The sequence below is a fragment of the Macrotis lagotis genome, chromosome 2 (assembly GCF_037893015.1).
Source record: "Macrotis lagotis isolate mMagLag1 chromosome 2, bilby.v1.9.chrom.fasta, whole genome shotgun sequence".
Lineage (NCBI taxonomy): Eukaryota > Metazoa > Chordata > Mammalia > Peramelemorphia > Peramelidae > Macrotis > Macrotis lagotis.
In genome coordinates, this window is record NC_133659.1 from 99,674,421 (window position 1) to 99,694,802 (window position 20,382).

Below are 20,382 nucleotides of genomic sequence, written 5' to 3' on the forward strand. Positions count from 1 at the left end.
TCCTACTCAAGGTAACCTGGAAAAGAACAGAAAGGCTCTGCTTCCTGGGGCAGAGGGGCGGCCCACCAGAGGGGTGGCCCACCAGAGCCAAAGAACTTCAGCCTCCCGGAGGCAGCCCCAGGGTGCTGGGAGCCGTGGCTCACAGCAGCGGGGAGTCTCCTGAGCTGCACCCCGGGGAGCACCGGCACAAAGTGGGGGAACAGCGGGGGACCTCCACCAGAGTGAGCCCAGCCCTCGGGGCACACAGGGAGCAGCATGGTCTTTCCACAGCCTAGACCCGGAAACAGAAGCAGGTAGAGCCGGTAAGCAGGAGCCCCCAGGGCATGAGCCCATTGAGCTGAGGGAGGGGAGTGAAGAGAGACTGCTGAGCTCTGTCCTCTGCCCCTGGAACAGGACTCTGGGGCTCTGACCACATTCAGATCCTGACTGCAGTCTAGGCCCCCCCAGAGAAAAACAGGGCCCCCCCACCTCGGCCTGTGGCAGAGGGGGGCACTTATGGTCATTCACAGACCAGGAGGGAGGACAGACCCTCACACAGTGAGATTCTTGTGGGAGTGTCCCAAAAGCTCAGGAAGCACCCCAAAAAACAGGCTTAGGCTGGGAAAATGAACAAGCAAAGAAACAAGAGGAAGACCATTGAGAAATATTTTGCAAATGAGCCCAAGAAGGATCAAAATACTCAGTCTGAAGATGAGGAAGCACAAGCTCCTGCATCTAAAGACTCCAAGAAAAACAGAAATTGGGCTCAGGCTATGATAGAGCTCAAAAAAGACTTTGAAAATCAAATGAGGGAGTTCAAAGAAAAACTGGGAAAAGAAAGGAGAGAGATGCAGGAAAAACATGAAAATGAAGTCAGCAGCTTAGTCAAGGAAATCCAAAAAAATGCTGAAGAAAATAGCATGCTAAAAAACAGCTTAGGTCAAATGGATAAAACAGTTCAAAAAGTTATTGAGGAAAAGAATGCTTTAAAAAGCAAAATTGGTCAGATGGAAAAAGAGATAAGAAAACTCTCTGAGGAGAACAAATCCTTCAGACAAAGAATAGAATTCAGGGAGATTGATGAATTTAACAGAAATCAGGAATCAATACTTCAAAACCAAAAACAATGAAAAATTGGAAGAAAATGTGAAATATCTCATTGAAAAAACAACTGATATGGAAAACAGACTTAGGAAAGATAATTGGAAATTATTGGAATACCTGAAAGTCATGATCAGGAAAAGAGCCTTGACATCATTTTCAAAGAATTACTACAGGAAAATTGCCCTGATATTCTAGAGGCAGAGGGCAAGATAGAAATGGAGAGAATCCACCGATCCCCCCGAGAAAAGAGATCCCAAAAAAACAACCCCCAGGAATGTTATAGCCAAGTTCCAGAACTCCCAAGTCAGAGAGAAAATATTACAAGCAGCCAGAAGGACACAGTTCAAATATCGTGGAGCTGCAGTCAGGATCACACAGGACTTAGCAGAAACTACATTGGAAGCTTGTAGGGCTTGGAATACAATATACCGGAAGGCAAAAGAGCTTAGAATGCAGCCAAGAATGAACTACCCAGCAAGGCTGAATGTCCTCTTCCAGGGAAAAAGATGGACTTTCAATGAACCAGGGGAATTTCAAAGGTTCCTTTTGGAATGGCCAGAGCTGAACAGAAGGTTTGATCTTCAGATCAGGACTCAGGTGAAGCATGGAGATTGGAGGAGAGGGGGGAAATATGAGGGACTTAATGAGGATGAACTGCATGTATAGAAAAATGATACTGATAATATTCATATGAACCATCTCAGTTAATAGAGCAGGTAGAGGGAGCTTTTATAGTTGAAGCACAGGAGAAAGCTGAATTCGAAGATAAAATATGGTGTAAAAATGGAGTCAATAGGAAAAAAAGGGAAATGGAATGGGAGAAAGAAAAAGGAGAGGGGGGAATAGTCCAAGATATTTCACATAATAAGATTTTTTTTATTATTACAATGAGCTATTGCAATGATATGGAAGTGGGGAGGCAAGGGGGAATGAGGGAACCTTTGCTCTCATCAGAGATGGCTAGGCAAGGAAACAGCAAATATACTTAATGGGGTATAGACATCTGGAGTAAGAAGGAGGGGGGAGCAGGGGGAAGGGGTGGGGATGGGAATAAAGGAAGAGAGGATGGTCCATGGGGGGAGAGTGGTCAGATATAACACATTTTCTTTTTTACTTCTTACAAGGGGCTGGGATTGGATGGCCTGCCCAGGACCACAGGGCCAGGTGGATTCTGGGCCTAAGGGGTGGTATGGGGGCTCAGGGCTTCTTGGCCCCAGGGCCAGGGATCTGTCTGCTGCACCACTCAGCGACCCTACAGCAGAGTCAGAGTGAAAGGAGAGAGAAAATATAGTACATGGTAGTGGAGAAATAAGGAAGGAGGGAGTTGTGATCAGCAATGGCAACGTTGGAAAAATATGGAAGTAATTTTTGTGATGGACTTATCATAAAGAATGTGATCCACTCACGACAGAGTTGATGGTGTTGGAACAAAAACTTTAACACATTTTTTGTTATTATTATTTGGGGGAGGGTGCAGGGCAAGTGGGGCTGTGTGGCCTGCCTGGGGCCACATAGCAGGGTGATCATTGGGTGTCTGGGGCCAGATTCGGACCCAGGTGCTCCTGGCTCAAGGGCCAATGCTCTGTCTGCCACCCAGCCACCCCTACTATTATTACTATTTTATTTTATTTTGGGTCTCTTTTTTTCTTCTTCTTTTTGGTTTTTGATCGGGTGGCTTGCATGTGACATGGCTGGGTGATTATTGGGTTTATGAGGCTGGATATGGACTCGGGTGCTCGTGGCTCCAGGGCTGGTGCTTCGTCCATTGTGCCACCTGGCCATACCTACAATTATTACTATTATATTTTTTAATTTTAATTTTTTTTTCTCCCCCTTTACTTTTTCGCCCAAGCAAGTCTATCCATATTCAATGGGGGGGAGGGATATTTTGTTTACTTGTAAACAAGTGTATTTTATTTTTTTATTTCTCTTTATTTTTTATTTTTATTCTCATTTTGTACAAATGGGTTTTTTTTACATTAATAAAATATACTTGTTTACAAGTAAACAAACTATCCCTCCCCCCCATTGAATATAGATAGACTTGCTTGGGCGAAAAAGTAAAGGGGGAGAAAAAAATTAAAATTAAAAAATATAATAGTAATAATTGTAGGTATGGCCAGGTGGCACAATGGACGAAGCACCAGCCCTGGAGCCACGAGCACCCGAGTCCATATCCAGCCTCATAAACCCAATAATCACCCAGCCATGTCACATGCAAGCCACCTGATCCCCACTGCCCTGCAAAAACCAAAAAGAAAAAAAAAGACCCAAAATAAAATAAAATAGTAATAATAGTAGGGGTGGCTGGGTGGCAGACAGAGCCTTGGCCCTTGAGCCAGGAGCACCTGGGTCCGAATCTGGCCCCAGACACCCAAAGATCACCCTGCTATGTGGCCCCAGGCAGGCCACACAGCCCCACTTGCCCTGCACCCTCCCCCCAAATAATAATAACAAAAAATGTGCCTCAGTCTTTGTTCTAACACCATCAACTCTGTCGTGAGTGGATCACATTCTTTATGATAAGTCCATCACAAAAGTTACTTCCATATTTTTCCAATGTTGCAATTGCTGATCACAACTCCCTCCTTCCTTATTTCTCCACTACCATGTACTATATTTTCTCTCTCCTTTCACTCTGACTCTGCTGAAGGGTCGCTGAGTGGCGCAGCAGACAGATCCCTGGCCCTGGGGCCAAGAAGCCCTGAGCCCCCATACCACCCCTTAGGCCCAGAATCCACCTGGCCCTGTGGTCCTGGGCAGGCCATCCAATCCCAGCCCCTTGCAAGAAGTAAAAAAAAAAAAAATGTGTTATATCTGACCACTCTCCCCCCATGGACCATCCTCTCTTCCTTTATTCCCATCCCCACCCCTTCCCCCTGCTCCCCCCTCCTTCTTACTCCAGTTGTCTATACCCTATTGAGTATATTTGCTGTTTCCTCTCCTAGCCATCTCTGATGAGAGCAAAGGTTCCCTCATTCCCCCTTGCCTCCCCCCTTCCATATCATTGCAATAGCTCATTGTAATAATAAAAAAAATCTTATTATGTGAAATATCTTGGACTATTCCCCCCTCTCCTTTTTCTTTCTCCCATTCCATTTCCCTTTTTTCCTATTGACTCCATTTTTACACCATATTTTATCTTCGAATTCAGCTTTCTCCTGTGCTTCAACTATAAAAGCTCCCTCTACCTGCTCTATTAACTGAGATGGTTCATATGAATATTATCAGTATCATTTTTCTATACATGCAGTTCATCCTCATTAAGTCCCTCATATTTCCCCCCTCTCCTCCAATCTCCATGCTTCACCTGAGTCCTGTATTTGAAGATCAAACCTTCTGTTCAGCTCTGACCATTCCAAAAGGAACCTTTGAAATTCCCCTGGTTCATTGAAAGTCCATCTTTTTCCCTGGAAGAGGACATTCAGCCTTGCTGGGTAGTTCATTCTTGGCTGCATTCTAAGCTCTTTTGCCTTCCGGTATATTGTATTCCAAGCCCTACGAGCTTCCAATGTAGTTTCTGCTAAGTTCTGTGTGATCCTGACTGCAGCTCCACGATATTTGAACTATGTCCTTCAGGCTGCTAGTAATATTTTCTCTTTGACTTGGGAGTTCTAGAACTTGGCTATAATATTCCTGGGGGTTGGTTTTCTGGGATCTCTTTCTCAGGAGGATCAGTGGATTCTCTCCATTTCTATCTTGCCCTCTGCTTCTAGAATATCAGGGCAATTTTCCTGTAGTAATTCTTTGAAAATGATGTCAAGGCTCTTTTCCTGATCATGACTTTCAGGTATTCCAATAATTTCCAATTATCTTTCCTAAGTCTGTTTTCCATATCAGTTGTTTTTTCAATGAGATATTTCACATTTTCTTCCAATTTTTCATTGTTTTTGGTTTTGAAGTATTGATTCCTGATTTCTGTTAAATTCATCAATCTCCCTGAATTCTATTCTTTGTCTGAAGGATTTGTTCTCCTCAGAGAGTTTTCTTATCTCTTTTTCCATCTGACCAATTTTGCTTTTTAAAGCATTCTTTTCCTCAATAACTTTTTGAACTGTTTTATCCATTTGACCTAAGCTGTTTTTTAGCATGCTATTTTCTTCAGCATTTTTTTGGATTTCCTTGACTAAGCTGCTGACTTCATTTTCATGTTTTTCCTGCATCTCTCTCCTTTCTTTTCCCAGTTTTTCTTTGAACTCCCTCATTTGATTTTCAAAGTCTTTTTTGAGCTCTATCATAGCCTGAGCCCAATTTCTGTTTTTCTTGGAGTCTTTAGATGCAGGAGCTTGTGCTTCCTCATCTTCAGACTGAGTATTTTGATCCTTCTTGGGCTCATTTGCAAAATATTTCTCAATGGTCTTCCTCTTGTTTCTTTGCTTGTTCATTTTCCCAGCCTAAGCCTGTTTTTTGGGGTGCTTCCTGAGCTTTTGGGACACTCCCACAAGAATCTCACTGTGTGAGGGTCTGTCCTCCCTCCTGGTCTGTGAATGACCATAAGTGCCCCCCTCTGCCACAGGCCGAGGTGGGGGGGCCCTGTTGTTCTATGGGGGAACCTAGACTGGGATCAGGATCTGAATGTGGTCAGAGCCCCAGAGTCCTGTTCCAGGGGCAGAGGACAGAGCTCGGCAGTCTCCCTCTCTTCACTCCCCTCCCTCAGCTCAGTGTGCTCATGCCCTGGGGGCTCCTACTTACCGGCTCTGCCTTCTTCTGTTTCTGGGTCTGGGCTGCCCAAAGAGGAAGCTGCTCTCTGTGTGCCCTGAGGACTGGGCTCCACGTGCTTGCTCTGGCAGAGGTCTCCCTTTGTGCCTGGTGCTCCCCAGGGTGCAGCTCGGGAGACTCCCCCGCTGCTGTGAGCCGCTGCTCCCAGTGCCCTGGGGCTGCCTCTGGGAGTTCGAAGTTATTTCGCTCTGGCTGGCCACCCCTCTGGTGGGCCGCCCCTATGACCCCGGGGAGCAGAGCCTTTCTGCTCTTTTCCGGGTTACCTTGAGTAGGAGAACTGCCTCACTGGGTCCCTTTGTGGGTTCTGTCTCTCGAAAGTTTAGTTAGAGTCCTTAGTTTATGAGTTTTTATCAGAGAGCTCCTAAGACTCGATCCCTTCATGTTGCCATCTTGGCTCCACCCTCGCTTTTCTCGCCCTATGAGCTCTTAATGTAGTTCCTGCTAAGTCTGTGAGATCCTGATTGCAGTTCCACGGTATTTGAATTGTGTCCTTCTGGCTGCTTGTAATATTTTCTCTTTGACTTGGGAGTTCTGGAACTTGGCTATAATATTCCTGGGGGTTGGTTTTTTGGGGTCTCTTTCTCAGGGAGATGGGTGGATTCTCTCCATTTCTATTTTGCCCTCTGCTTCTAGGATATCAGGGCAATTTTCCTGTAGTAATTCTTTGAAAATGATGTCAAGGCTCTTTTCCTGATCATGACTTTCAGGTATCCCAATAATTTTTAGATTACCTTTCCTAAATCTGTTTTCCATATCAGTTTTTTTCAATGAGATGTTTTACATTTTCTTATAATTTTTTCATTCTTTTAGTTTTGAAGTATTGAGTCTTGATTTCTCATAAACTCATCAATCTCCCTGAGTTCTAATTCTTTGTCTGAAGGGTTTGTTTTCCTCAGAGAGCTTTCTTATCTCTTTTTCCATCTGGCCAATTCTGTTTTTTAAGCATTCTTCTCCTCAATAACTTTGTGAACTGTTTTATCCATTTGACCTAGGCTGGTTTTTAGCCTGCTATTTTCTTCAGCATTTTTTTTGAATTTCCTTGACTAAGCTGCTGACTTCATTTTCATGTTTTTCCTGCATCTCTCATTTCTTTTCCCAGTTTTTTCTTCTATCTCCCTCATTTGATTTTCAAAGTCTTTTGTTTGAGCTCTGTCATAGCCTGAGCCCAATTTCTGTTTTTCTTGGAGTCTTTAGATGCAGGAGTTGTGCTTCCTCATCTTCAGACTGAGTGTTTTGATCCTTCTTGGGCTCACAGGCAAAATATTTCTCAATGGTGTTCCTCTTGTTTCTCTGCTTGTTCATTTTCCCAGCCTAAGCCTGTTTTGGGGGTGCTTCCTGAGCTTTTGGGACACTCCCACAAGGATCTCAGTGTTTGAGGCTTTGTCCTCCCTCCTGGTCTGTGAATGACCATAAGCACCCCCCTCTGCCATGGGGCTGAGGTTGGGGGACCCCTGCTGTTTTATGGGGGGGGGGCCTAGACTGCAATCAGGATCTGAATGTGGTCAGAACTCCAGAGTCCTTTTCCAGGTACAGAGGACAGAGCTCGGCAGTCTCTCTCTTCACTCCCCTCCCTAGTTTCAATGGGCTCATGCCCAGGGGGCTCCTGCTTATGGGCTCTGCCTGCTTCTGTTTCCTGTATCTGGGCTGCTTGCTGTGTGCCCTGAGGGCTGGGCTTCATGTGCTCTCTCTGGCAGAGGTCCCCCTGCTGTTCCCCCAGGTTCTGCTGGTGCTCCCTGGGGTGCAGTTCAGGAAACCGCCCCTGCCTGCTGTGAGCCACAGCTGCCAGTGCCCTGAGGCTGCCTCTGGGAAGCTGAAGTTCTTTCGCTCTGGTGGGCCATGCCTCTGGCGGGATGCTCCTCCAACCCCAGGGAGCAGAGCCTTTCTGCTCTTTTCCAGGTCTTCTTCAGTAGGAGAACTGCCTCACTGGGTCCCTCTGTGGGTTCTGTCTCTCGAAAATTTAGTTAGAGTCCTTAGTTTATAAGTTTTATGAGAGAGCACCTAAGAGACATTCCTCTCGTCGCCATCTTGGCTCTGCCCCCTCTCTTGTTAAATGTTAAGTGGTTTGTGAATGTAATCCTTCATTAAAATCTAAATCTGAACCATTGATTTGACCTTGAGTCAGACCTGGAACACAATAGGGGGCAAGTTGACAGAGTAGATGGGAAGAGTGGATATCAGAGGTTATATTTGGTGTGAAAGGGGAACCTCTTTATTGGACACTGGAGCAAAGGGAGAGTAAAGGGAGAGAATGAGGTCACAAGGTTTTGAGGTACAAAATAAGGGAAAGAATGAAGTCCATGACAGCCACTCTTTTCTCAGTATAGACAGCGAGGCCTTCTGCGGAAAGGAAGTAGGGAAGGATTGGCATAGGAGGTTCAAGAAGATAGGTTTGGAATGGCTTCTAGGGGAAGTATTGTAGTCAATTAGGGAAGAATAAAAGGGTTACTATGATGTTAATGTTGTTTGGTTTGTGCAAAATTTTTGGTTGAGGGTTTTGGCTGAGTAGAGAGGGGTGTGTTGATTCATAAGTGTCAGAAATAGAATTCCAACCATTTCCCTGACTCCTCTGAACTCAACACACTCAATTCACTCTGACAGGTGATCATAATTATAGGGGTTGGAGTTGGAAAACACCTTAGAAATCACCTATTTCAATCACCAATTTCAATCTTTTTATTTTATGAATAAAGAAAACGAAGGCCGTAGAATACAGATTTAATAGCTTGAACTGAACAGAATTAGAACAAATATGAAAGGGAATTCAAAAAATTTTCATTTCCCATCAATTGCTTAATAAATAATCATATCTACTAGAGATACAAAGACCAAAATAAACAAATAAATAAGCAAGCAAACAAACAAACAAATAAAATTTATTTTGTTCTCCAGTTTACATTCCACCATAGGAGAGACTAGTTTGGCATACCCTGGGCCAAGTTCACTTGGATAATGGCAATCTGGTATTTATGTCTGCCTTGGGCAATAAGAGACAATATGGCACTGTCTGGATTTCTAAAAGAATAGAATGGTCAACATATTGGAACAGTCAAGCAGGGAAGCTAACTGAGTGCTGCTGGCTTGGTTGATTCCTAACATTTGAGGCTATTAATTATGACCTCTATGACTTTGCTCATAGGACTGTGCAGAATTCTGCGAGTTGTTGATCCATCACTTGATCGAAATAGCCACTATACTCCAAACAACAGGTCCTACTGGGAGCCAAATGTTCTCTGAATTTGACCTAGATTTTGCCACAGCTGAGCAGGGCTCTCCATTTGTATCTGCTCTGTTATTCAAGTCTATTTTTGACTAATTGATCTTTTTCATCTCCCCCCCCCCCACTCTCCTCCCTCTCCCCTTATTATCTGGTCTGTCAGTCTGTACCCCACTCTCTGTATTGCTATCTCTGACCCTCCAAACAGCTGGTTAACCTGGCCTTGGGCCATGGAATACAGCTGGAGTCATTTGCTTGAGTTTGAAAATAACTTCAAAAGCAAGATGAAAAACTTCTCTAATCTCTGGCTTGGCAAAGAGATTGTCACCCACTCCCCTCACCCCAATTTCTGTCTCAGCTCTATCCTGTGCCCAGGCTCCTCTACCAGCAGTCAGAGGTGAGTATATGAGGTCCTGGAGGGTCACAAACCTCCTTAGTATGTTTATGCCATCCTCTTGGTCTTCCCCATCTCCATATGCATTTCAACAATGTAAAAATCTTGCATCTTCATATACCTTGGATTATGAAATCTATTATTTTTTTCCTCTTCCTAGTTAAATTTCCCCAGAAATTACCCTGAATCTTGGGATTTAAGGGTCCTACCTGTGTATAATATCTCCATAAGGTCAGTCTTTTTTTTTGAATATTATTTAATTTATTTACATTTTTTTTTCTGTTGAAATACAAAACTAGAAAAATAAATAGTCCCAGTCTAAATTAGACCAAATAAAGGGGCAGCTAGGTGGCGTAGTGGATAGAACACTGACCCTGGAATCAGGAGTACCTGAGTTCAAATCTGGCCTCAGACACTTAATAATTACCTAGCTGTGTGGCCTTGGGCAAGCCACTTAACCCCATTGCCTTGCAAAAAAAAAAAAAACTAAAAAAAATAGAACAAATAAGTCCACTACTCAGTTAAACCCACCGAGTAGATTTAGTTATTCCTATTACCTCCTCTCATCATTTTTCTTCTTTTATTCTGCCATTTTTCCTCATTTAGAGATACTCTTTCCTACCTTTTTTCCCCTATATTTATTCTTTTATTCTTTTTTAAAAATTATTTATTTTTGAATTTTACAATTTTCCCCCTAATCTCACTTCCCTTCCCCCACTCTCAAAGAAGGCAGTCTGATAGTCTTTACATTGTTTCCATGCTATACATTGGTCCAAAGTGAATGTGGATCCAAAGCAAGAAAGAAATCATATCCTTAAGGAAAAAATAAGGTATAAGAGATAGCAAAACATAATAAGATAACGATTTTTTAAAAAATTAGAGATAATAGTCTTTGTTCAAATTCTACAATTCTTTCTCTGGATACAGATGGTATTCTCTATCACAGATACACCCAAATTGTCCTTGATTGATGCAACAGTGAAATGAACAAGTCCATTAAGATTGATCATCAACCACATGTTGCTGTTATGGTGTACAATGTTCTCCTGGTTCTGCTTATCTCACTCAGCATCAGTTCATGTAAACCCTTCCAGGCTTCTCTGAATTCCCATCCCTCCTTGGTTTAATAGAAAAATAGTGTTCCATAATGTACATATATCACAATTTGTTCAGCCATTCCCCAACTGATGGACATTCACTAAATTTCCAATTCTTTGCTACCACAAACAGTTGCTATGAATATTTTGTACAAATGATGTTTTTACCCCTTTTCATGAACTCTTCAGGGTATAGATCCAGTAGTGGTTTTGCTAGATCAAAGGGTATACATATAAATTTTTTAAGGTTTTTGCAAGGCAAATGGGGTTAAGTGGCTTCCCCAAGGCCACACAGCTAGGTAATTATTAAGTGTCTGAGACCGGATTTGAACCCAGTACTCCTGACTCCAAGGCCAGTGCTTTATCCACTATGCCACCTAGCTGCCCCAGTATACATATCTTTATTGTCCTTTGGGTGTAATTCCAAATTGCTCTCCAGAAAGGTTGGGTGAGTTCATAGCTCCACCAATAGTGTATTAGTGTTCCAGATTTCCTACACACTAATCATTGTACTTTCTGATCATATTAGCTAATCTGAGAGGTATGAGGTGGTACCTCAGAGATGCTTTAATTTGCATTTCTCTAATTAGTAAAGATTTAGAGCAACATTTCATATGACAATGGATTGCTTTGATTTCCTCAACTATATATTGCCTCTGCATATCCTTTGACCATCTGTCAATTGGGGAATGGCTTGGGTTTTTTTTTATAACTGACTCAGTTCTCTATATATTTTAGAAATGAGTCCTTTGTCAGAAACACTAGTTGTAAAAATTGTTTCCCAATTCACTACATTTCTTTTGATCTTGGTTACAGTGGTTTTGTTTGTGCAAAACCTTTTTAATTTAATGTAATCAAAATTTTCTGGTTTGTTTTTAATGATATTCTCTATCTCTTCTTGGTCATAAACTACTTCCCTTCCCATAGATCTGACAGGTAAACTTGATCTTCTAGTTTGCTTATAATATTGTCTTTTATGAATAAATCCTGTACCTATTTTGATTTTATCTTGGTATAGGGTGTGAGATGTTGGTCTAATCCAAGTTTCTGCCCTACTAACTTCCAATTTTTCCCAACAGTTTTTATCGAAGAGACAGTTTTTATCCCTAAAACTGGACTCTTTGGATTTATCAAACAGCAGAATACTATAATCATTTCCTGCTTTCTCTTTTGTATCTAGTGTATTCCACTGAGCCACCATGCTATTTTTTTAGCCAATACCAGACAGTTTTTTTTTAGATTTTTCAAGGAAATGGGGTTAAGTGGCTTGCCCAAGACCACACAGTTAGGTAATTATTAAGTGTCAGAGCCCAGATTTGAACTCAGGTACTCCTGACTCCAAGGCCAGTGCTCTATCCACTGCGCCACCTAGCCTCCCTAATACCACACAGTTTTGATGACTGATGCTTTATAATATAATTTTAGATCTGGTAGGGCTAAGCCACTTTCTTTTGTACTTTTTTTCCCGTTAAATCCTTGGAAATTCTTGACTTTTTATTTCTCCATATAAATTTACTTATAATTTTTTCTAACTCATTCAAGTATTTTTTGGAATTTTGATTGGTAGGGCACTAAATAAGTAGCTTAATTTAAGTAGAATTGTCATTTTTATTACACTAGCTCATGAGCAGTTGATACTTGCCCAGTTATTTAAATCTGATTTTATTTGTGTGAGAATTATTTTGTAATTGTTTTCATAAAGTTTTTGAATTTTCTTTGGCAGGTAGACTCCCAAGTATTTTATATTGTCTGAAGTTACTTTGAATAGGATTTCTCTTTCTAGCTCTTTCTGATGTATCTTACTTGTCATATATAGAAATGTCTAGGATTTATGAGGGTTTATTTTATATAACCTGTGACTTTGCTAGTTGTTAATTTTTTTTTCTAGTAGTTTCTTAGATAATTTTTTAGGATTCTCTAGGTATACCATCATGTCATTTGCAAAGAGTGAGAGTTTTATCTCTTCTTTCCCACTTCTAATTCCTTCAATTTCTTTTTCTTCTGTTATTACTAAAGCTAACATTCCTAACACAATATTGATTAGTAGTGGTGATAATGGTCATCCTTGCTTCATCCCTGAACTTATTGGGAATGCTTCTAGCCTATCCCCAGTGAATATAATGCTTGTTGATGGTTTCAGATAGATACTGCTAATTATTTTAAGGAACAGTCCATTTATTCCTATACTCTCTAGTGTTTTTAGTAGGAATGGGTGCTGTATTTTGTCTAAGGCTTTTTAAGCACCTATTGATGTAATCATATGATTTCTGATAGGTTATTGATATAGTTAATTATATTAACAGTTTTCCTAATATTCAACCAACCCTGCATTCCTGGGATAAATCCTGCTTGGTCATAGTGTATTATCCTAGTGATAACTTGCTGTAATTGTTTTGCTGAGATTTTATTTAAGGTTTTTACATCTATACTCATCAGGGAGATAGGTCTGTAATTTTTCTTTCTTGGTTTTGATTCTTCCTGGTTTAGGTATCAGCACCATATTGGTGTCATAGAAAGAGTTAGGCATAATTCCATCTTCACATATTTTTTCACAGAGTTTACATAGAATTGGAACCAATTGTTCCTTAAATGTTTGATAGAATTCACTTGTGAATCTATCTGGTCCTATAATTTTTCTTAGGGAGTTCAATAAGTGGCTTGTTGAATTTCTTATTCTGAGATAGTAACCCTATTTTAAATATTTAATTTCTTCTTCATTTAACCTGGGCAACTTAAAGGTTTGTAAATATTCATGCATTTCACTTGGATTATCAAATTTATTGGCATACAGTTGGGCAAAATAATTCTGAATTATTACTGTAATATCCTCCTCATTGATGGTGAGTTAACCTTTTTCATTTATAATACTAGCAATTTGGTTTTTTCTCTTTAATCAAATTAACAATTTTAATCAAATTAGTGACAAATTATCAATTTTATTGTTTTTTCTGTAAAACCAACTCTTAGTTTTATTTATTCAATAGTTTTCTTGCTTTTGATTTTATTAATTTCTCCTTTAATTTTTATAATTTCTAATTTGATATTTAATTGGGGATTTTTATTTTGTTCGTTCTCTAATTTTTTTATTTGTGTGTTTAGTTTGCTTATTTCCTCTTTCTCTAATTTATTCATGTAAGCATTTAAAGATAGACTATATCCTTTCACAACTGCCTTGGCTGTATCCCATAAGTTTTGGCATGTTGTCTCATTATTGTCATCATCTAGGACGAAATCATTAATTCTTTCTATAATTTGTGGTTTGATCCATTTATTCTTTAAAATGAGGTTTGTTCAGTCTCCTTTCTGGACTCCCTCAATCTTTCCCCAGATGAGTGTTGAAGGGGAGGGAGACAAGGAAGACAAGTTTCTCCCTATACACCAAGGTCTCTGTTTATTGAACCAAATACCAGTGCTTAAATACCTCTCCAGTACCTAATCCACTCCCACGGTACTTAGTAAAATAAGGCTCTGGTGCTCAGGGATACCAGGTGAAGATAATTTACAGTGCTCCCATACACAACAGTCCCTGTCTCTTTTTTGAAGCAAAATTATTACATAATGAATGCCACATAAGTTGTAAACAAAAGTTCAAAAATAATAGTAAGAAGCAGTATTCCCAAATTCCTTGAAATACAATATCCCCAATTTATAAACAGATAAAGATTACAAAGTTTTTTTTCTTTTGCCAACAAAAAAAACCTTTCAAAACAATCAAATTCAAAATTCAAACTAAAAGGAGTAGCATTTAACTTTACCTAAGTATTTCAGAGTTTAGACACTAACATAAATACAAAATATTTCTCTTGTATCACATTTACCAAGCTGAGACTGATATCCTGACCAGTACCAGATCTCAGAATATAGAAACATTTTTCCCACCTCTCCAGGCCAGTGGAGAGATGTAAAAACATCCTATTGATGATTAAACACACACACACACACACACACACACACACACACACACACACACACACCAAAATATTAGCCATAAGTACAGGCTTCCTTCAAAAGACAAAATCTAAATTTCCCAATCCCAGAAAAAAAAATCTTCCCCTTTTCTCTTAACTAATTTAACCACAAAGCTTCCCAATCAATAATCTATTGAAAAACATAGTCATTGCCCAACCACCTCTTCTCTCTAAACCAGGAAGAAGGCATGGGAGTGCCTTGATTTCTAAAATAAGTTTTTTGAGACATGGGTTCCAAAAAGAAAGTTTTTTCCTTTTCCCTCCTCCTTCCCCCTGCAAAGGGTGGGAATGGCAGATAATGAGAGAAAGCATTTGAAATTATTTGCTTTGTTGACAACAGTACAATTTGGAGTTGTTGCATTTTCTGAACAGTATCCAGGACCATTACAAATTGTCCAATAGCATGTGACGTTTTTGCTCTCAAGATAGGAAGCACAGCTAATGTTCAGTTCACAGTCCTCTATTGCCAGAGCAATGGCTGAGATGCTCCAGGCTGTAGACTGGAAAGTGAGACTCTCTGTGGATTCTGAAGTGAAATTCATAGTTGGTGTCAGGGTCTTCAGTAACTACAAGAAGTCTTTAAAACTGCCCATAGGTTTAGGGGTTTGGATCGTGCTTAACAGGCATAACACTGTCAGTCCAGCAGCTGCGGCCAAAGGGGGCAGCAAGGAGATCCTCCGCATCCTGTTCATGGAGCTGGTGCAGACTCCTGCTGATGAAGAAGCTCCATCCCCTGCAGCACTGCCTTGGAGACTCTACTTCCTGCTAACTCCTCAATGTTAAATACTTGTTTTCTCACTTTTGCTGGTTCCTTAATTCTTAATGCTTATTTGTCTTCTCACTTTCACTTTACACCTCTTTGTTTAAAATCAGCCCCTAGTAACAAATCAACCCTGTTACTTTCTCCAGAAGTCTTCTGCTCTAGGGTGTCAACTGGTTCTCTTGCTTGTATCTGCTGTGTCCTTATTCCAGAATTTACTCAATTACTTCACCTTCTTGTCCCCAATCAGGCGCCATATGTTGCATCCCTCTTTGGGTGCCATTATGTTGAGTCCCCTTTCTGGACTCCCTCAATCTTTCCCCAGGCAAGTGTTGAAGGGACTGGAGACAAGGAAGACAAGTTTCTCCCTATACACCAAGGTCTCCAAGCTCCCTGTTTATTGAACCAAATACCAGTGCTTAAATTCCTCTCCAGTCCCTAATCCACTCCTACTCCCATGGCACTTAGTAAAACAAGGTTCTGGTGCTCAAGGACACCAGGTGAAGATAATTTATAGTGCTCCCACATACAACAGTCCGTAACATAGGTTATATAGTTTCCAATTAGTTTTTGGTCTCTCTCTTCCTGGCCCATTATTGTATTTGATTTTTTATTGCATTGTGATATGAGAAGGATGTATTTACTATTTCTGCCTTTCTGCATTTGATTATTAGATTGTTATGCCCTAATACATGGTCAATTTTTGTGTAAGTGCCATGTACTACAGGGAAAAAAAGTATATTCCTTTCTATCCCCATTCAGTTTCCTCCAAAGGTCTATCATGTCTAGGTTTTCTAACAATCTATTTACCTCCTTAACTTCCTTCTTGTTTATTTTATGGTTAGATTTAATCTAAATCTGAGAGTGAGAAGTTGAGATGTCTGACCAGTAGAGTTTCGCTATCTATGTCTTCCGGTAACTCATTCAACTTCTCGTCTAAGAATTTGGATGCTAGAGTGGACCATGGATGGCCAGGCTGCCCTGGTGACCATCTTCCAGGTTGGAGAAGACTGCTGGTCCTTCTGGCCTGATGTGCCCACTGGCTATGATGGGCCCGACATGCACCTGCAGATCCTGGGCAAGCTGGCAATGGAGTGCTGGGAGACCCCCAACATGCACTAGTTGGTTGCCACTGCCTCCTCCAGAGGGGGAAGGGTCCTGGAGGTCAGCTTTGGAATGGCCATTTCAGCCAGCAAAGTGCAGGAAGCCAACATCCAGGAGCACTGGATCGTTGAGTGCAATGATAGTGTCTTCTAGTGGCTTCAGGAGTGGGCCCAGCATCAGCCCCATAAGGTTGTCCCCTTGAAAGTCTTGTGGGAAGAGGTGGTGCCCAATCTGCCTGGTAGACATTTTGATGGAATTCTATATGACACCTATCCCCTCTCTGAGACCACCTGGCATACCCATCAATTCAATTTCATCAAGGCTCATGCTTTCCGCCTGCTGAAGCCTGGGGGTGTCCTCACTTATTGCAATCTCACGTCCTGGGGAGAACTGCTGAAGACCAAGTACATGGATATCAAAAAGATGTTTGAGGAGAACCAGATTGCAGCCCTGGTGGAGGCAGGTTTCAAGAAAGAGAATATCAGCACTACTGTGATGGACCTAGTGCCCCCTGAGGAATGCTGCTATTACTCCTTCCCCAAGATGATCACCCCAACAGTCATCAAACACTGAAGATGCCAGTTTTCTCTTCCTACTAGGCTGACCCTTGAATGGGGGCACCAGGGACTCTCTAGCTTGCTAGGTTTGCTCAGTAGATCCTAGACAACATATTAACAGTACTTGACAGGGGAACTTGACACAAGAAGAGAGGCAGAGAGTAAGCAGGGAATTGAAGGACTCTCTAGGCCTGTCTCCCGACTCAAGGCCCCAAGGGTAGTAAAGAGGCTTCTGTTTTAATCCAACAAAAGCATATTAAGGGGGCAGCTAGGTGGCGTAGTGGATAAAGCACTGGCCCTGGACTCAGGAGTACCTGGGTTCAAATCCTGTCTCAGACACTTAATAATTACCTAGCTGTGTGGCCTTGGGCAAGCCACTTAACCCCATTTGCCTTGCAAAAATCTAAAAATAAAAAAAAAGCATATTAAGCTCTGGGCAGAACCCAATGCTAGACATTAAGGTGTAGGATTTTTCTGTCTTTTGATTTGTCTACCATCTTAGTCCTTGAAAGTCAGTCAGGGCCTTAATTTGTTTCATTTGTAGAAGAGGTACATGTACCTGCTTGACAGAAAAGTTAATAATTAGGCTACCTATATGGAAAGTTCTTAACCAAAAGCCTCTCCAAGGAATTGCTTTAAGGAACTAGGCTTCCCCTTTTATGTAGGGCTTATCAAATGCTCAAAATGGTGCTGGAGAAGTCCAGAGCAGTCTAGAGCTTGGCCACCTAGCTTTGAGGGGTTTATATCCCATTTTAGACAGAGTATTGCTAATCCAATAGTGAGTCTAGGGGTCAAATGCTCATATTATGAGGTTTCCTCTCATTGGAGGGCTTTAAAGAGTGAACATCTACTTGTTGGGGATGGGACTCTTGTTCAGATGATAGCTGAATTAGATTGGGTGGCTTCTGAGGTCTCCATAGTTCCCCTTGGGATCAGGGAAAATGTTTTTATCTTCGTAGCCTCAGGGTGTAGCACAGTACCTAATACTTAATGCTTAATACTTTCTTGTTTGACCGGTTAACCCCTTTCCTTTGAGATGGCTGGAGCAAAGAGTAGTCCCATCTTATAGATGATAGAGAGAAGACCTGGGTTCTTGTCTCACTTCTGGTGCATACTGGTTGTGACTCTCGGCAAGTCACAGAACTTAGTTCCTCTAGATTAAGTTGCAGATCTGCATTGGCAGAGGAAATTTCTTCATTGAAGTGTTCCCTTTAATCACTAAAGTCAGAAGTTCAGTCCCTTTCCCTTTATAAGTGAAAAAACTGAGAAGTGATTTGTTCATAGACACTAAAATTGGAGTTGGGATCTGAACTTGGTTCTTGAGTCCCAGAGGCTGAGGGACTCCAGGCTCCAGGCAAGTTCCACCATCCCATTTGTCTCTTTCAGTCTGTTTCCCTATGGAAATCCATTTGAAAACCTTAATTTTTACTAATACACTGTGAGGCCCCCTCCATCTTTTATTTAGATATTGGTGTTCTTCAGACCAGATGCTCTACTGGGGTGGCAGAGGTCCTGTGGGGAAAGGGAAGGCCTTGTATCTTCTCAGTTGTAGCAGAAAACCTGCTACTAAAATAATAAAGCAATTCTGATCTCAAAAAAAAAGAATTTGGTGGTATGCACCACTTGGTGCATACATATTTAGCATTGAAATTGCTTCATTGTCTATAGTACCTTTTGGGAGGATATAGTTTCCTTCCTTATCTCTTTTAATGAGATCTATTTTTGCAGCTGCTTTGTCTGAGATAAGGATTACTACCCCTGCTTTTTTCACTTCAGCTGAAGCAAAATATGTTTTGCTCCAACCTTTATCTTTACTCTATATGTATCTCTCTCTGCTTCAGATGAGTTTCTTATAAGAAGCATATTGTAGGATTCTGGTTTTTAATCTACTCTGTTTTTTACTTATGTTTTATGGGACAATTCATCCCATTCACATTCAAAATTATAATTATTCTTTATTACCCTCCATGTTATTTTCCATCTGTTTGTATTTTCCCCTTTTCACTTTATCCATTATTTCCCAGTATTTTGTTTCTGAATACCACCACCTTCAGCATGTTTTCCCCTTATATACAACACCCCCTCCCCTTTCTTTCCCCTTTCCCTTTTCTCCTTCTTCCTTCCCTTCCTTTTGTTAGTTCCTCTTTTCCTCCTCCCTACCCCTTTCCCCTTTAAATACTTGAAAGGTAAGATAAGTTTCTTAACTGAGTGTATGTTAATTTTAAGCTAAGATTTAGGCAGTTCTCATCTCCTCCCTTCTTCCCCTCTATCGCAATAGGTCCTTTGTACCTCTTTATGTAATGTAATTTACCCCATTCAATTTCCTCCATCCTCCTGTTTCTTTACTGTCCCCCCTTTTTGTTTTGTTTTGTTTTTGCAAGGTAATAGGGTTAAGTGACTAACCTAAGGTCACACAGCTAGGTAATTATTAAGTGTCTGAGGCAGGATTTTTGCCAGATAATGAATTCTTGGCTGCATTCCAAGCTCCCTTGCTCTTCAGAATATCACATTCCAGGCCCTTCTATCCCTTAATGTTGATGTAGCCAGGTCCTGTGTAACCCTTACTGTGGCTCCTTGGTATCCAAATTGTTTCTGGCTGCTTGCAGGATCTCCTCCTTTATCTGATAGTTCTCAAATTTGGCCACAATATTCCTTGGTATTTTCATTTTGGGATCCCTTTTTGGAGGGGATCAATGTATTCTTTCAATAGCTATTTTTCCCTCTTATACCATGATATCAGGGCAATTTTCTATCAGTAAATCCTGTAATATTGAATCCAGGCTTTTTTTTTCTCTTTGATGTTTTCAGAGAGCCCAATGATTCCTAAGTTGTCTTTTCTGAATCTATTCTTTCTCTCTCTCTCTCCTTTTTTTTTTTTGGTTTTTGCAAGGCAATGGGGTTAAGTGGCTTGCCCAAGGCCACACAGTTAGGTAATTATTAAATGTCTGAGGCTGGATTCGAACTTGGGTACTCCTGACTCCAAGGCCAGTGTTCAATCCACTGCGCCACCTAGCCGCCCCCTACTGAATCTATTCTTGAGGTCAGTGGTTTTGCTGATGAGGTATTTTACATTTTCTTCCTTTTTTTATTTTTTTTTGTTGTCTTATGAAGTCATTAGTTTCCACAGATTCCATTCTTTTATTTTTTTTTAGTGGAAAATTTTCTTCCTTTACCTTTTGCAGCTCCTTTTCCAATTGGTCAATTCTATTTTTGAAGGAGTTTTCCATTTGCCTGATTGAGGATTTGAGAGAATCATTTTCTTTTTGCATTTGTCCAATTGTATTTTCTAAGAATTTGTTTTCTTGCAAAAGTTGTTAATTTTCTCTTGAGTTTCTTTTCTCAATTTTCCCAATTGATTTTTTAAATTTTTTTTATTTATTTAAGGCAATGGAGTTAAGTGACTTAAAGTCACACAGATAGGCAATTATTAAGTGTCTGAGACCAGAATTGAACTCACATCCTCCTGACTCCAGGACCAGTGCTCTC

The 20,382-nt window shown here is 40.9% G+C and overlaps 1 long non-coding RNA gene and 1 pseudogene across 1 annotated transcript in view; one reads left to right on the top strand and one right to left on the bottom strand.

Annotated features, from left to right (window-relative positions):
- LOC141512952 (uncharacterized) overlaps positions 1–20,382 on the bottom strand; it is a 34,762-nt gene that overhangs the window by 4,116 nt on the left and 10,264 nt on the right. The window lies entirely within an intron of this gene.
- Positions 16,199–17,310, top strand: LOC141511113 (guanidinoacetate N-methyltransferase pseudogene; annotated as a pseudogene).